We start from the raw sequence: 16696 nt of genomic DNA, 5'->3' as shown, positions 1-16696 counted from the left end.
GTTCATAGCAGCACAATTTGTAATAGCCAAAAGCTAGGAGCAATCCAGGTATCCAACAACAGATGAGTGTCTGAGTAAGTTGTGGTATATATACTTGATGGACTATTATTCACTCTGTTGACTGTTCATTGACTGTTCTCCTGAGCATTAATTAAGGTCCATTTCTATCTTTCTCAACCTTGATTATTTTGAAGTCTACTGTGTCAGATACAAATATGAATTTACCTGCCCCTTTTCTGTGGCCCATTAGTTTGACTGGTGGTTTTCCATCTCTTCAAGACTATTTCTTTCCTGTCAAGTCAGGTGGGACCCTTATAGACAACATATAGTTGAGTTGTGCTCCTATTCTGTGCCTTATATGCTTCTTACATGATAGATGATAAGGCTGTTTTACCAAAATATTGGATAGTAGTGTACAGCTAATAAAAGCTAAAATGCATTGGGAAATTCAGGGGAAATATTTTTCCTTGAAAGTTAATTACTTAATTCTAAAGCCAATTTTTGTTCTACCCATGATTTAAGGTTTTTTGCTATATGTGTAACTATAACTTATCTAGCAAAAGCCTAACCACAAAGATATGTGTGGCTATTGGACAAAGAACATACTCACCCAAATAAAGAATGATAAGTCAAGGACCTGGTGACTGAAAATGGAGATGTAAGCTAGAGTGCAACAGAGCAGCTACATGTTTGCAGTACTGAACAATGCAATGAAGTTCCATAATCAACCCTCTCACATGTCTGAATGATCTAAGAACACAGAAAAGTATCTGGGTGATTATACCTTGGCATAACAAACCACCCTACAATGTAATGGTTTAAAACAACAATAATTTATTTGACTAAACTCAAGATTCTGTGAATCTCCAATTAAGTTTAAGTTAGCTAAACTGCTCTGCTTCTAAGGGGTGACGCTGGCTGTTGATTGGGGTACATCAGTTCTCTGTGTGTTCTCTCATCCACCAGCAGTGTAGCTTGAGCTTGTTCATATGTAATCTAGTACAATTCCAAGAGAACAAATGGAAATATACAAAATTTCTTGAAGCTTAGGTTTAAAACTTGCATAATGTCATTTTTACCAGATTCTTTTGGTCAAAGTGACTTGCAAAATAATCCACAGCAAGAGTTGGGAAGCTAGATTTTTTTTCTTTTATGATAGGACAGGTAATGTCACATTATAAAGGGATTGAATATAAGTAGAGATGAAGAATTGTGCCAGTTTTTGTAATAAGTGTACCACAGATTAACTGACGAGTAATTAACTGACTAACAACTGTAACTACCAGAGTAATGTGGAGACAGGAATAGTCAAGTAATTCTCTACAAAATATCAGAATTCTAGTAGATTGCTTCAAAATGTAGCTGAAATGATTTAATGAAATCCATTCATTCTGTGTGGAAAATTACCTCAAAAATCATCTTTCACTTGATGCCTCCAGTTGTGAAATTACCTTATTCATGCTATTGAAGCACCTATGTGCTAATTAGTTTATTTGAACATCACATGTGTTCTGTTGAACATATGTTGTTATACTTAATTACCCTCTGAGGAAACAGAACCCAGAGCAGTGGTTCTCAAACTTTGTATTAGGATCCTTTTGAGAGGCTGTTAAAAATAGAAGTTCCTGGACTGCACTCTAGCCCTGTGAATCAGTTAAAGATTTTTGAGTTGCAAGCAATGGAAACTGACTCTTGATTTAAGCAATATTACATGCACTGATAAGTTAATAGTAGCTCACAGAATCACCAGGAAAACAGAAGACTAAGACACAGAAAATGAGTAGTATCGAGGAAAGTTAAGGAAGTATCTGAAAAGAATATTACTGAGGCCACAGCACCAACACACTCAGATGGTAGTACTGCTTCTGAGAATTCTAAAAAGTGGGGAATACAACTGACTCCTCTCTCCTGTCACAGCTGCTTTGGAGAGTGACTACCACCACCACTGCCAGCCAGTGTTAAAAGACTTAGCTTGGGAGTCAGGCAGTAGCACAGCACAAAGCACAAGGACCTGCAGGTGTCTATCTTTCTCTCCCCCTCTGTGTCTTCCCCTCCTCTCTCCATTTCTCCCTGTCCTATCCAACAATGATGACATCAATAACAATGATAATAACTACAACAATAAAAAACTAGGGCAACAAAAGGGAATAAATAATTTTCTTTTTTAAAAAAGAAAATTGTTTTTAAAAATCTAGCCTTTCATTGTATAAGTTTTATTGTATCATTTGGTTTAGACTCAACATCTCAAGTAATAATATCTTATTAATGGTTGCTACTTGTAAGGGAAGCTTGGCAAAATCTTTTCAGCTTACATTATAAAATATGGGTTCTACTCTTTACCAAAACCCATGGGGGTAGTTAATTCTTCAAAAATAAAAAAGGTGGCCTAGATCTTACAGGGTAAAAACAGATTAATTTCTACTCTATCCTTAGGATAAAAATCTTAGCTAGAAAATATGTTATAGTACCTTGCTTCTATCTATTAAACTCTCACCTCCACATGTCACCAATGGAGACTTACTGAAAGACTTAAGACTATACCCAAAGACTGACATGAAAGCATTTGACCTACCCAACAGCAAGAGAAAATTCTATAGAATTTATGTCCCCAGAATAATACTTCTACTGAGAATATACAAGGAGTTAGTAGATTAAAATTCCTCCATCTTTGAGCATCAACAGAAATCACTGTGAGGCATGCCCTTATCCTAGTTAGCAGTAGTCAGCTAGTGGTATTAAAATACAGTTTCCCAGGGCCCTGTGGTGGCGCACCTGGTTGAGCGCATGTATTACAATGTGCAAGGATCCGGGTTTGAGTCCCAGGTCCCCACCTACAGGGGGAAAGCTTTATGAGTGGTGAAGTGGGACTGCAGATGTCTATCTATCTCCCTCTCTATCACCCCACTCCCTTTTGATTTCTGGCTGTCTCTATCCAATAAATAAAGATAATAAATAAATAAATAAATAAATAAACTGTTAAAAAATATAGTTTTCTCTGGTGGAGGCTGTAATCATTGTTTATCACATGTTAGCTTTCTCCCTTTCCCTGTCTCATTTGTCATTATTTTACCAATGCTTCCTGGCTTCATACACTGAATATATCACTCACATTTGAAATTTTGTCTTACAGTAAATTTCTGGGGAAACTCAAACCAGAATGGAGTATAACTTAACATATGAAAGACTGAAAAGAATATCTTGTTGTAGGGAGGGGAAGATGGCGGACTGAGAAGCCGCTAACAGCGTGTTCTCTGATCACTTCTTCTGGAAACGGTAGGATTTTCTGCCTTTAGCAGGCCTGTCAATAAGGGGTGACACCAAAGAAGTGATTATAATTTAATTTGGGTTAAGAATTAGAGTAAAGGTGACACGGACTAGCGGGCGGGCTGCTCCAGACTTCCCAGGCGGCGCCGGGCAAGGCGAGTGCGCCGGGCATTGTCCTCCACCCAGGAAGGCGGCTCCTCCACCAGTTGCAGAGCGCTGCTGGGCGGCGGGCAGAGGACCCGGAGAGAGCACTTTAGCTCGGGGGCTTTCTCTTGGGAGTCTCCAGGGACCACCGCGACCCTGAGGGCGGATCCAAAGACTTCTTGAGTATAGCTCTCATTGGATCAAAGGACTTGGAGCTGTTTTCATTTTCGAGAAATCCTTTAAAAAAGTCTGGGGGGGGGGTTTCCCGGAAGATGGCAGACTGAGAAGCGGCTAGACGCTGAGCTCCGGACACATCTCGTGGAAACAATAGGATTTTCTGCCTTTAGCAGGCCAGCCAATAAGGGTCCATAGCGGTGACACCAAGGAGGTGACTATAACTTAATTTGGGTTAAGAATTAGAGTAGGGGAAAAATTATTTTTTCTTCCTTTTAATTTTCAAGCATACATCCTTCCCGCCCCCCACCCCATAAGCAGTCCCTGAGGACCAGCTCCTAGCAGGATACCCGATACCACCAAACAGGGTGTTTTTTTTCTTTTGAATTCACTGACACACATTTGGGAAGTTCCTTGCACTGCTCTTTAATTACAACTCTTTTTCTTATCTTCTTCCTTTTCTCTCTCTTGTCTCTCTCTCTTTTTTTTTAAATCTTGTCATACACTTCTTTCTTCTTCGCCTTTCTGAATTTGTGAATTACTTTGGGGAAGAAATCTGACTCAGAGTGGACTCTCTATGTGTGTATCTCTGCTCTAGTTCCCTTTCCCCTCTTGTTACCTCTAGAATATACAGTGGATAGTAGATTTGCATAACTGCCTATTCTCGCCAGAGCCATATACAAATTTAATGCAATACCCATCAAAGTTCCACCAAGCTTCTTTAAGAGAATAGAACAAACACTACAATCATTTATCTGGAACCTTAAAACACCTAGAATTGCCGAAAGCATCTTAAGGAAAAGAAACAGAAATGGAGGCATCACACTCCCAGACCTTAAACTATATTATAAAGCCATCATCATCAAAACAGCATGGTACTGGAACAAAAACAGGCACACAGACCAGTGGAACAGAATTGAAAGCCCAGAAGTAAATCCCAACACCTATGGGCATCTAATCTTTGATAAGGGGGCCCAAAGGATTAAATGGAAAAAGAAGGCTCTCTTCAATAAATGGTGCTGGGAAAACTGGGTTGAAACATGCAGAAGAATGAAATTGAACCACTTTATCTCACCAGAAACAAAAGTCAACTCCAAATGGATCAAAGACCTAGATGTCAGACCAGAAACAATCAAATACTTAGAGGAAAACATTGGTAAAACACTTTCCCACCTACACCTCAAGGACATCTTTGATGAATCAAACCGAATTGCAAGGAAGACTAAAGCAGAAACGAACCAATGGGACTACATCCAATTGAAAAGCTTCTGCACATCCAAAGAAACTATTAAACAAACAGAGAGACCCCTCACAGAATGGGAGAAGATCTTCACATGCCAGACATCAGACAAGAAACTAATCACCAAAATATATAAAGAGCTCAGCAAACTTAGCCGCAAAAAAGCAAATGACCCCATCCAAAAATGGGCAGAGGAAATGAACAAAACATTCACCTCAGAGGAGATCCAAAAGGCTAACAAACATATGAAAAACTGCTCTAGGTCACTGATTGTCAGAGAAATGCAAATTAAGACAACACTAAGATACCACCTCAATCCTGTAAGAATGGCATACATCAAAAAGGACAGCAGCAACAAATGCTGGAGAGGATGTGGGGACAGAGGAACCCTTTTACATTGCTGGTGGGAATGTAAATTGGTACAGCCTCTGTGGAGAGCAGTCTGGAAAACTCTCACAAGGCTAGACATGGACCTTCCATATGATCCAGTAATTCCTCTCCCGGGGTTATACCCCAAGGATTCCATAACACCCAACCAAAAAGAGGTGTGTACTCCTATGTTCATAGCAGCACAATTCATAATAGCTAAAACCTGGAAGCAACCCAGGTGCCCAACAACAGATGAGTGGCTGAGAAAGCTGTGGTATATATACACAATGGAATACTATGCAGCTATCAAAAACAATGAACCCACCTTCTCTGACCCATCTTAAACAGAGCTAGAAGGAATTATGTTAAGTGAACTAAGTCAGAAAGATAAAGATGAGTATGGGATGATCCCACTCATCAACAGAAGCTGACTAAGAAGATCTGAAAGGGAAACTAAAAGCAGGACCTGATCAAATTGTAAGTAGGGCACCAAAGTAAAAACCCAGTGGTGAGGGGTAGACATGCAGCTTCCTGGGCCAGTGGGGGGTGGGAGTGGGCGGGAGGGATGGGTCACAGTCCTTTGGTGGTGGGAATGGTGTTTATGTACACTCCTAGCAAAATATAGACATATAAATCACTAGTTAATTAATATGAGAGGGGGGAAATCAATTGTATGTCTCAAAGTTTCTCAAAAGACAAACTGAATCTTTTTAATATATAGGCTATGTATTTGATATACGGACTCTCTCAAAAGCCTAGACCAAGTAGATTAGAAGCATCCAATAGCACAACTATATACAAGATACTGGATACTGTACAGCAAACCATAACAAAGGGACTTTTCAAAGTTAACCCAATTAACAAATAATGTGATGATAATATTAACTATCGATTGTCTTTTTGAACCCTAAGACAGCAGGAACCTCACATCTCCACTATAGAGCCCCTACTTCCCCCAGTCTTGGAACCCTGGGATAGGGCCCACTTTCCCGTATGCCTCTCCCAATCCAAACCAAATAATATTGCATCCGCCGATCACAACCTAAGCAACCCAACGATTACCACCCCAACATGCTTCACCTTAGACTGTATCCAGAGACTTCACGTGTGGAATGACAACCCTTCAGCTTCATTACTCGGGTGAGACCTTTCCTTTTATAGTACACTCTAATTTCATCTCAGGTGGTTCACTCTCTAACAAAGTCCCATAACCTAGATATACACCAGTTTCTGTGAGAGAGAGCTTATGTGCACACGTATCCATAAACTACTGCAAAATATATACCTGAAAGCAGAAGTACACTAGAGTTTGCAGTGAGTACCTCCCTAACACTTCCTCTCCACTATTCCAAGCTTGGGATCCATGATTGCTCAACAAATTGTTTGGCTTCGTATGTTAACTCTCTTTTCAATCACCAGGTTCCAGATGCCACCAGGATGCTGGTCAGGCTTCCCTGGATTGAAGACCCCACCAATGTGTCCTGGACCTCTGCTTCCCCAGAGACACACCTTACTAGGGAAAGAGAGAGGCAGACTGGGAGTATGGACCGACCAGTCAACGCCCATGTTCAGCGGGGAAGCAATTACAGAAGCCAGACCTTCTACCTTCTGCAACCCTCAACGACCCTGGGTCCATGCTCCCAGAGGGATAGAGAATGGGAAAGCTATCATGGGAGGGGGTGGGTTATGGGGATTGGGTGGTGGGAATTGTGTGGAGTTGTACCCCTCCTACCTTATGTTTTTTTTCATTAATCCTTTCTTAAATAAAAAATTAAAAAAAAGAAAGACTGAAAATAAAAACAAAATCTGTTTTCATTCCAAAAAACTGAGAACAAGATTCTTGATAAATTGTGCCCCTCTTATCCTACAATCATGGCAATGATTATTAAATCAATAAAAAAAGAAAGAAAGAAAGAAAGAAAGAAAGAAAGAAAGAAAGAAAGAAAGAACCCCTTATTGAGAGCAAGTAAGGTTATAGGCTCTCACAATTATGAGGGCAAGGAAATGAATTCCACCCAGAGTGAGTCTTGTGAGCACCAAAGTGGATTAGACAAGAACATAGCCTGACCCACACCTCGATCTCACCCTGGTAATACTTGGAGAAGGGAGAACCAAATAAATCATGATGTACTGACTTGAGGGTTGCATAACTGAGCTAATAGATTGGTGTTGACTTAGGCAGTGACTTTGTGGAGACTTGATACATAGCAACAGACAACCAAGATGCCTTTGTACTACTATCATATTTTAATCATATCTTCCTTTGCTTTTGGAATAAATCTCTTTGTGTTGAGTTGTAATAAAAGGACAACCAAGGTCTCAGAGTTTTAACAATTAAAAAAAAAAGAGTAAAAAGAGATGGAGTGAGTATCTTTGAAAGGTTCCCTACGTTAGAGCCAGAGTCCTCATAGTGTAAATGTGAGAACTGAGGACATTTATTGCATGTGCCAGAGATTTCGGAGCTCTTAATTCCCTTCTCCTGACAGAAGTTCTCTTCACCTACCTGTTAAACAATAGCAAAATTTTTCTTTCCTGGGAGATGAAATACCCTGCATTAAAGAACTGACCAGAGGAAAAACACTGAAATCTAGTCTAAGTTTCCATATTTATGTACAACTTTAAATACAGGTCTAATCTTTTGGATTTCTTAACCAGTTTTCTCAGCAAATAAAATAAGTTATACTCAAGGCAAAGAATAATATAGATTTTTGCTGCTGTTACCTTTTCTGGTGTATGACATTCTCACAGGAGTGAAGTGATATCTCATTGTTGTCTTGATTTGCATTTCTCTGACAATCAGAGACTTGGAGCATTTTTTCATGTGTTTCTCGGCCCTTTGGATCTCTTCTGTGGTGAATATTCTGTCCAAGTCCTCCCCCATTTTTGGATGGAGTTATTTGTTGTCTTGTTGTTGAGTCTGGCAAGATCTTTATATATGTTGGTTATTAAACCAACATATATAAACTTTTCAGGCAAAGGCCTGAAAAGTTCTTAGCTTCTAACACAGCCTATAGCTTTTTTTTTTTTTGCACCAGGTTTACCACTAGGGCTCAGTACCAGCACTAAGAATCCTCCACTCCCAGTGGCCACTTTTTCCTTTTATTTATTTATTTTTTAACTCTTTTGTATTTTTTATTTGGCTTACAATCAACAGAAAATGCGTTTTTATGTACATGTGTAAAATTTCTCAGTTCTCTCCAGAACACTCTCACTCCCAACCTGGGTCCTCTTCCACCATCATACACCAGGACCTGAACCCCCACCCCCAGAGTAGTTTACATTAGTGTAAAACCCCAAACCAGTCCAAGTTCTTCTTTGCATTTCCCCTGATGGTCTTATTTATCAACTTCTGACCAGGAATGAGATCATCCCATATTCATCCTTCTCTTTCTGGTTTATTTCACTTAATATGATTCATTTAGGCTCCATCTGAGATAAGGTGAAAAAAGTGAATTCATCGTTTTACATAGTTGAGTAGTATTCCACTATATATACATACTGCAATTTTCTAAGTCACTAATCTATTATTCGACACCTACATTGCTTCCAGCTTTTGGCTATTACAAATTGTGCTGCTATGAACATAGGTGTACACAGACCTTTTTGGATGGGTGTGTTGGGTTCTTTAGGATATATCCCCAGGAGAGGAACTGCAGGGTCATAAGATAGGTCCATTTTTAGCCTTCTGAGAATTCTCCAGATTACTCTCCACAGGGGTTGGACCTATTTACATTTCAACCAGCAGTTCAGGAGGGTTCTCTTATCCCTACAACCTCTCCAACATTTATTATTACTATCATTTCTGATGTATGGCATTCTCACAGGGGGGTGAAGTGCTGTCTTTATTTGCATTTGTCTGACAATCAATGACTTGGAGCATTGATGGCCTTTTGGATCTTTCCTTGGTGAATATTCTGTTCATATCCTCTCCCAATTTTTGGATGGGGTCATTTGGGTTTTTTGTAGCTGAGTTTGGTGAGCTCTTTATATATTTTATTTATTAGCCTTTTGTCTGATCTATGGCATGTAAAGAACTTCTCCCACTCTGTAAGGAGTCTGTTTGGGTGGTGGTTTCTTTTGCTGTGCAGAAGCTTTTCAATTTGGTGTAGTTCCATTGGTTTATTTTTGGTTTTGTCTTCCTTACAATTGGACTTGAGTCATTGAAGATGCCTATAAAATTTAGATGGAAAATCGTTCCACCAATATTTTCCTCTAAGCATTTTATTTATATTTTTATCTTTTAGTATTTATTTCTTTTAGTATTTATTTATCTATTTATTTTTATCTTTTAGTATTTATTTTGCAGGTGGTGCAAAGTGCAAGAACTGGCATAAGGATCCTGGTTCGAACCCCTGGCTCCCCACCTGAAGGGGAGTCACTTCACAGGCAGTGAAGCAGGTCTACAGGTGTCTATCTTTCTCTCCCTATCTCTGCCTCCCCTCCTCTCTACATTTCTCTCTGTCCTATCCAACAATGATGCCAACAATAATAACTACAATAATAAAACAACAAGGGCAACAAAAGGGAATAAATATTTTTTAAAAATTAGATGAGAAATTGGAAGCATTCTCATTTTAATTGGCTGCCCACTATAACCATTACTTTTCAACATAGTGTTGAAATTTCCTGCCATAGCAATCAGGCAAGAGCAAAGAATTAAATGGATAAGGACTGGAAGAAAAAAGTCAAGCTGTCACTATATGCAAATGATATGATAATATACACAGAAAAACTAAAAGAACCCAGCAGGAAGCTCCTGGAAATTATCAAGCAATATACTAAGGAGTCAGGCTAGAAAATTAACATACAAAAGTCTGTGGTGTTCCTTTGTTATACTTTTTATTTGATAGGACAGAGAAAAATTGAGAAGGAAGGGGGAGACAAGAGGGAAAGAAAAGAACTGCTTCACTACTCCTGAACCTTCCTCCCTGATGAGTTTGAACCCAGATCCTTGTGCATGGTAATGTGTGCAATCAGCTGGGTGCATCACTATCCATCTCCCACAACCAGTAACTTTTATCAATGCTATTTAACAGACTTAGCTGCACTGTAAACTACTAGAGGAATTTTTAAAATCCCAATGTTCACATTTTATCTCAGATCACTTACATAAGAATCACAGGTAACAATATTTTAGATAAGCTTCCACAGGTGAAAAAATGCAGTCAAGGTTGTGGTAGGATTAGAAGAAGTTAAAACCATAAGTTGAAAACAGAATAGGTATATCTGGTTAGAATAAGGAATGAAGAAGGGGGCAGTTGGTGGCACACCTGTTTGAGTACACACATTACAATGCACAAGGACTTGGCTTAAAGCCCCTGGTCCCCACCTACAAAGGGGAGGGAGGATCTTCCTAAGTGGTGAAGTTGTAATGCAGGTGTCTATTTCTCTCTCCCTATCACCCCCCCATTTCCTCTCAATTTCTCTTGGTCTCTATCCTAAATAAATAAATAAATAAAATGAGGCACTTTTTAAAAGTAATGATGGAGAGAATAGGAGTTGATAATGGCACAGCCTCAATACACAAACTGGATGCACTGACTCATAGATGAAGTCCAAGTTGCACCTTGTGCTTTGCCTTTCCATCTTTATTAAGTTCCATGTATAAGTGAGATCATTTGGTTTTTACCTTTATCCTTCTGCCTTATCTCATTTAACTTGATTCTTTCATGTTCCATCCAAGATGGGGTAAAGAAAATTATTTCATAATTTTAACAGATTAGTAATATATATATATATATATATATATATATATATATATATATGTATGTATGTATACCAACTTTCTTAAACACTAATTTGTCAGTGATCATCTTGAGTTGCTTCCATATTTAGGCTATTAAAACTACTTCTGCTATGAACACAAGTGACCATACATTGCTTTGGATAGCTGTTTTTTTTTTAAACAGATTCCTAGAAGAATTGCTAGGTCATAGGGTAGATTCATGTCTAGTATTCAGAGATATCGCTGGGATGTTTTCCACCAGAATTGGACCAATATGCATTCACACTAATAGTGTAGAAGTGTCCCTTTTCCCCCACATTCTCTCCAACAGTACTTATAACAGACCTTTCTCACAGGTGTGAAGTGATATCTCATTGTTGCTTTTATTTGCATTTCTATGATGAAATCAGTGACTGATCATTTTTTCATGTCTATTAGCCACCTGGATATCGTCTTCATGACATGTCAATGTCCTCTCTCTATTTTTTTAAGTGGGGTTGTTTTTCTTGAGTTCCTTTCTAACCATCATAAACCAGGATTGCAAAGGACTCATACCCTCCCCATTCCTCTCTTTTCCCAGAGTCCTTTGTGTTAGGGCAATATACCATATCCAGTCCAAGTTTTAATTTGTGTTTTCCCTTCCTGTCATTGTTTCTTAAGTTCCACCTATGAGTGGAATCACCCATATTCATTTTTTTTTAGCTTATTTCATTTAACATTATTCCTTCAAGTTCTATCCAAGGTGAGGCAAAGGTGATTACTTCATCATTTTGACAGCCGAGTAATATTCCATCATGTATATATACCACCACTTTCTTAGTCACTCATTTATCGTTGGACATCTGGGTTGCTTCCAAGTTTGAACTATTACAAATTATCCTGCTATAAATATTGGAGTACACACATCTCTTCAGATGGGGGTATTTAGTTCAGTTGGATAAATCCCCACGAGAGGAATTGCTGGGTCATAGGTTAGGTCCATTTCTAGTCTTCTAAGTAGTCTCCAGACTGCTTTCTACATGAAGATGGAGCAATTTATATTCCTAGCAGCAGTGTAGAAGGGTTTCTTTGAACCCACATCCTCACCAACATGTTACTGTCCATTATAAAGTATGACATTTTCATGACACTCATACTTTTAAAATTTTATTTACATTCCCTTTATTCACTTATTTATTGGATAGAGTCAAAGAGCACATGCAGCACTGCTTCACCATTTAAGAAGCTTTCACCTTGCAGGTGGTGAGCAGGGGCTTGAACCCTTATCCTTGCACACTGTAACATGTGCACCACCAGGCACCCCCTTCACATTCATGCTTTTTTAATGTTAAAAAAATGCTCTAGTTCAACTGATTTATTTATGATAATTCAAAAAAGATAAAATTTAAATAGTTTATCCAGCAAGCAAAAAGATTCATCTATGTCGTAAATAATAGCTGTATGATTCGAAATAATATATTTCAGTTTTAAAGAAATACAGTTTTCTTTTTTTTAATTATTTTTAATTTTCCCTTTTGTTGCCCTTGTTGTTTTTCATTGTTGTTGTAGCTATTATTGTTATTGACGTCATCATTGTCAGATAGAACAGAAAGAAGTGGAGAGAGGAGGGGAAGACAGAGAGGGAGAGAGAAAAACAGGCACCTGCAGACCTGCTTCACCGCCTGGGAAGCGATGCCCCTGCAGGTGGGGGGATCCGGGGGCTGGAACGGGGATTCTTAGTTGGTCCTCGAGCTTTGCGCCAGCTGTGCTTAACCCACTGCGCTACCGCCTGACACCCGAAATCCAGAGTTTTCTTTCTTATTTCTGTTGTCACTTCTCCATGCCAGCTCTTTCAAATAGGAAGAGATAGAGAGGAAGAGGGTGTGAGGGAAGGATATCACAAACCCTGAAGCTTCCTCCACTGTGGTGGTGATCTGGCTCCAATCTGGGTCCAAGAGCATGATAAAGTAATTGTGCTATCCAAGCAAGTTATTTATTTATTTATTTATTTGCCTCCAGGGTTATTGCTGGGGCTCAGTGACTGGCTACGGAAGAAGGGCAAACGCTAGAAGAAGAAGAAGTGCCTCTGCTTCTGGAGGCTATTTTTTCCCTTATGTTGCCCTTGCTGTTTATCATTGTTGTTGTTATTTGTTGTCGTTGTTTTTGATAGGACAGAGAGAAATTGAGAGAGGAAGGGAAGACAGAGAGGAAGAGAGGAAGACAGACACCTGCAGACCTGCTTTACCACCTGTGAAGCGACCCCCCCACCCCCCCCCCCCCACCCCCCCCCCCCCGCAGGTGGGGAGCCGGGGGCTTGAACCGGGATCCCCATGCAGGTCCTTGAGCCTCGCGCCATCTGTGCTTAACCCATTTTGCTACCACCCGGCTCCCAGCAAGTTATTTTATTTTACCAGCCCCAGAGTTTTTATTTATTTTTTTATATGTGTGGCTTTTTTTTTTTTTTTTTTACTAGTGATTTAATAATGATCGACAAAACTGTAGGATAAGAGGGAAGGGATACAATTCGACACAATTCCCATTACCAGAGTTTCATATCCCATTCCCTCCACTGGAAGGTTCCCTATTCTTTATCCCTCTGGGAGTATGGACCAAAGATCTTTATGAGGTGCAGAAGGTGGGAGGTCTGGCTTCTTTAATTGCTTCTCTGCTGCTCGTCAGTACATACCTCCAGCCTGTTTCTAGACTTAACTATCTCTCATTTCAAAATGTTTCCATTTACCCATGCAATCTTTAAAAAAATTGTATTATCTTTAATTATTGGATAGAGAGAGCCAGAAATCAAAAGGTAAAAGGGAGCTAGAGAGGGAGAGAGAGGAAGAGTGACACGTGCAACACTGCTTTACCATTTGCAAAGCTTTCCGCTGCAGATGGGGGCTGGGGGCTTGAACCTGGGTCCTTGCACACTGTAACAGGTGCGCTCAACCATGTACACCACCACCTGGCCCCACCTATGCAATCTTCATTATTTCAACTTGCTTTCAATGGAAATTTTGAACTGTTATCTATGGTAATATTGGCATATGTATTAGAACAATTAAAACAGCTTATATACATGTATTGAAACGCAAAGGACACTGAGGAAGGAGAGGAGACAATGGCAGGGTTTGGGGGTCCTGGTGCATGATGGTAAAAAAAGGACTTAAGCTGGGAGTGAGTGTTTTGCACCTATCATTGAGACACGAGAAATTGTGCCTATATGTCAATAACTGCACTGTAAAATATTAACCCCCAATAAAATGATTAAAAATTATCATTCCTCATTATCAAAAGTTTCAGATTTTTAAAAATATTTGAATACATATTTTTAAAGTAAGTAATTTACTTGTGTAGAATGCTAAGCCTATGGTTGCGATTTATAGGGTTCAATGATACACACTGACTGAAAGGTGAAGTTCTTCAAATGGATTTTGCCTTTTCTACTATTCTTTCCCTAATTGACCTGTTATTATAGACTTTTAATATTTTTGTTGTAAAGGAAATTTTCCCAGTTTATAGTGCAATTGTCAGGTGTTAGAACACTTAGCCATGGGTTGAATTAAAATTGAACATATTCAGCAATTATTAATGCCAAAAAAGGTATGTATATGTAGAGAGTGTGGGATTTTACATGGGAAGATACTATCATTGCATTTCTTTTTGAGGTATGTACATTTTTTGCAGTTTGATTTTTTAAAATGCAGGATACAAAGTAGAGACAGATAACTATCATACCAGCAGGAGAGAAGAAAATACACAATATAGAATAGCTATCAATAGATCCTAACCTATTAGGAAGTTAATATACATATGAGTTTTCTGTTGTTGCTACAAAAATTTTGCCACAAACTAAGACAACACAAATTTACTTTTATAGTTTGTCCAGTCAAAATCCACTATGGGCTTATTGAATTCACTGAATCCAGCTATTTACACACTACCTTTTCTTTTTGGAGGCTATAGGGAAGAAGCAATGTTCTACTCATTCATGTTACTAGCAGAATGCACTTTCTTGCAGTTATTGAATCAAAGTCCTTGTTTTCTAATTGTGACCTTCAATTAGAGATCACCACATGCCTTTGTTCATGGTTCCCTCTTTCAAAATCAATAAAGCCAGGGGGTGCTGAGTGAGGACAGAATCTTTCTAGGTCCGTATCTCTGATACTCTCTTCTGCCTTCCTTTTACATTTAATCATATTGGCAAAGTAGCTTTTTCCATGTAAAGTAACATAACCACAGGTTCCAGGAATAAGGATATGGATACATTTGTGGGTTGATTATTTTGCCTGCCATGGTATCTGGTGTCTAATATGGATATATTAAAATTATATTATTTCTGAAGTAGCAGAAAGAGCAAGAAAAAACATTAGAGGTTTCTAGGAAATGTTACTGCTTTGTGTGGTTACAGGTAGAGACAAGAGGCTTGAAATAAAGTAGTATTCTTTTTAGCTAAAAGCCTTAAATACTACTAGGCTTTTAAAATCATGTGAGCATTTAAAACTATCCTGATAAAAAATTACATGTGGTTGTAAAATAAAATACAGAAAAAGTTTTACCATTATTGTTTTAGAAAAAAACAGAAATTAGGTTTACAAAGAAAGATGAAATTTAGGAGGAACCACTCAATGTCTCAATTATATAAAAGGGTCTCACTAAGTTTAAGATGGTGCATGCTTCCATTTTTTTATTATCATATTTGTCGGGAAGATCAGTTTCCCAGCTTTCAAGATCTTTAAAACTTATTGAATCATTCTTATGAGTAAATTAGGTTGTTTGTACCTAGATGCTACAATTGAATGTGGTGAACTATGAAAGGACACAATTCTTCACTCTCTTGTTCTCAAAATAAGATTTTGATGCTCTTTCTATTATGACATTGAGTTTGTTTCCTCTCCCTGTGACTCTAATCTAGCCTTGGGGCTTGACTCAGAAGCAGAAATGGCGTTGTGTCATTTGTGAGTCTTAGTAACTAATGGCCTTGCTTCTGCTGTCTCTTGGACTTCAACTTACAACACAAGAGCAAACCTGAGTCACCCTGCTGTGAGAGTCTACAGAAAACAGAGACAAACCATCCCAGCTCTAGTCATCATAGATTAGCCTTTTTCTGGCTACCTAGTAGTGACCACAGAAAAATTAACAAGCCCAGATGAGACGGGCAGCATTGGAATACACTCAGCTAAGTCACTCCAAATTGTTGCCAATTGTGAGCTTAAAAATGGTGGTTTTTGAAGTCATTTTGTTTTATGGCAGTTTATTAAATAAAAATAGCTAAGTGATTCACCAAGATACCATCATACTATAATTAAAAAGTCATGTACCTAAGTGAAAATAGGTTCTGCTTAGTTTCAGAACTAAAATTTATAAAGCAAACATGTCATGTTTCCTCTTGGCATATTTTATTATCAATATTTTATTTGTGGTAACATTCTGTTCTTTTGCAAGTTTCTGCAACAATTTTATATGACTTTTGCTACAACGCTTTTTCTACTGTATCAGAATCTAATTTGACTTTCTAAACTAGAAATTCATATTCAAGAAGCAGGGATTAAAAGGACTTTTTCCTAGCGTAAAGTACAGCATTATGAAGGCAGCATAAATATGAGAAGGGTTTGATTATTTCCATAACCATATAAAGTGCAAGCCCCAACTTAAAGAGAAATGAACTTTTCCTTATGTGAGAAAAAGTTAAAGGCTGAAAACAAAAACATTATTTCAGGATTTTAGTAGTGATTTTTGGATAAGAAACTTACTACATCCCTAGAAAAAAAATAAAGAACATAGTATTCATTTATACTATTATTTCC

This window comes from Erinaceus europaeus, chromosome X (assembly GCF_950295315.1).
Source record: "Erinaceus europaeus chromosome X, mEriEur2.1, whole genome shotgun sequence".
Classification (NCBI taxonomy): Eukaryota; Metazoa; Chordata; class Mammalia; order Eulipotyphla; family Erinaceidae; genus Erinaceus; species Erinaceus europaeus.
This window is presented reverse-complemented; position numbering follows the sequence as displayed.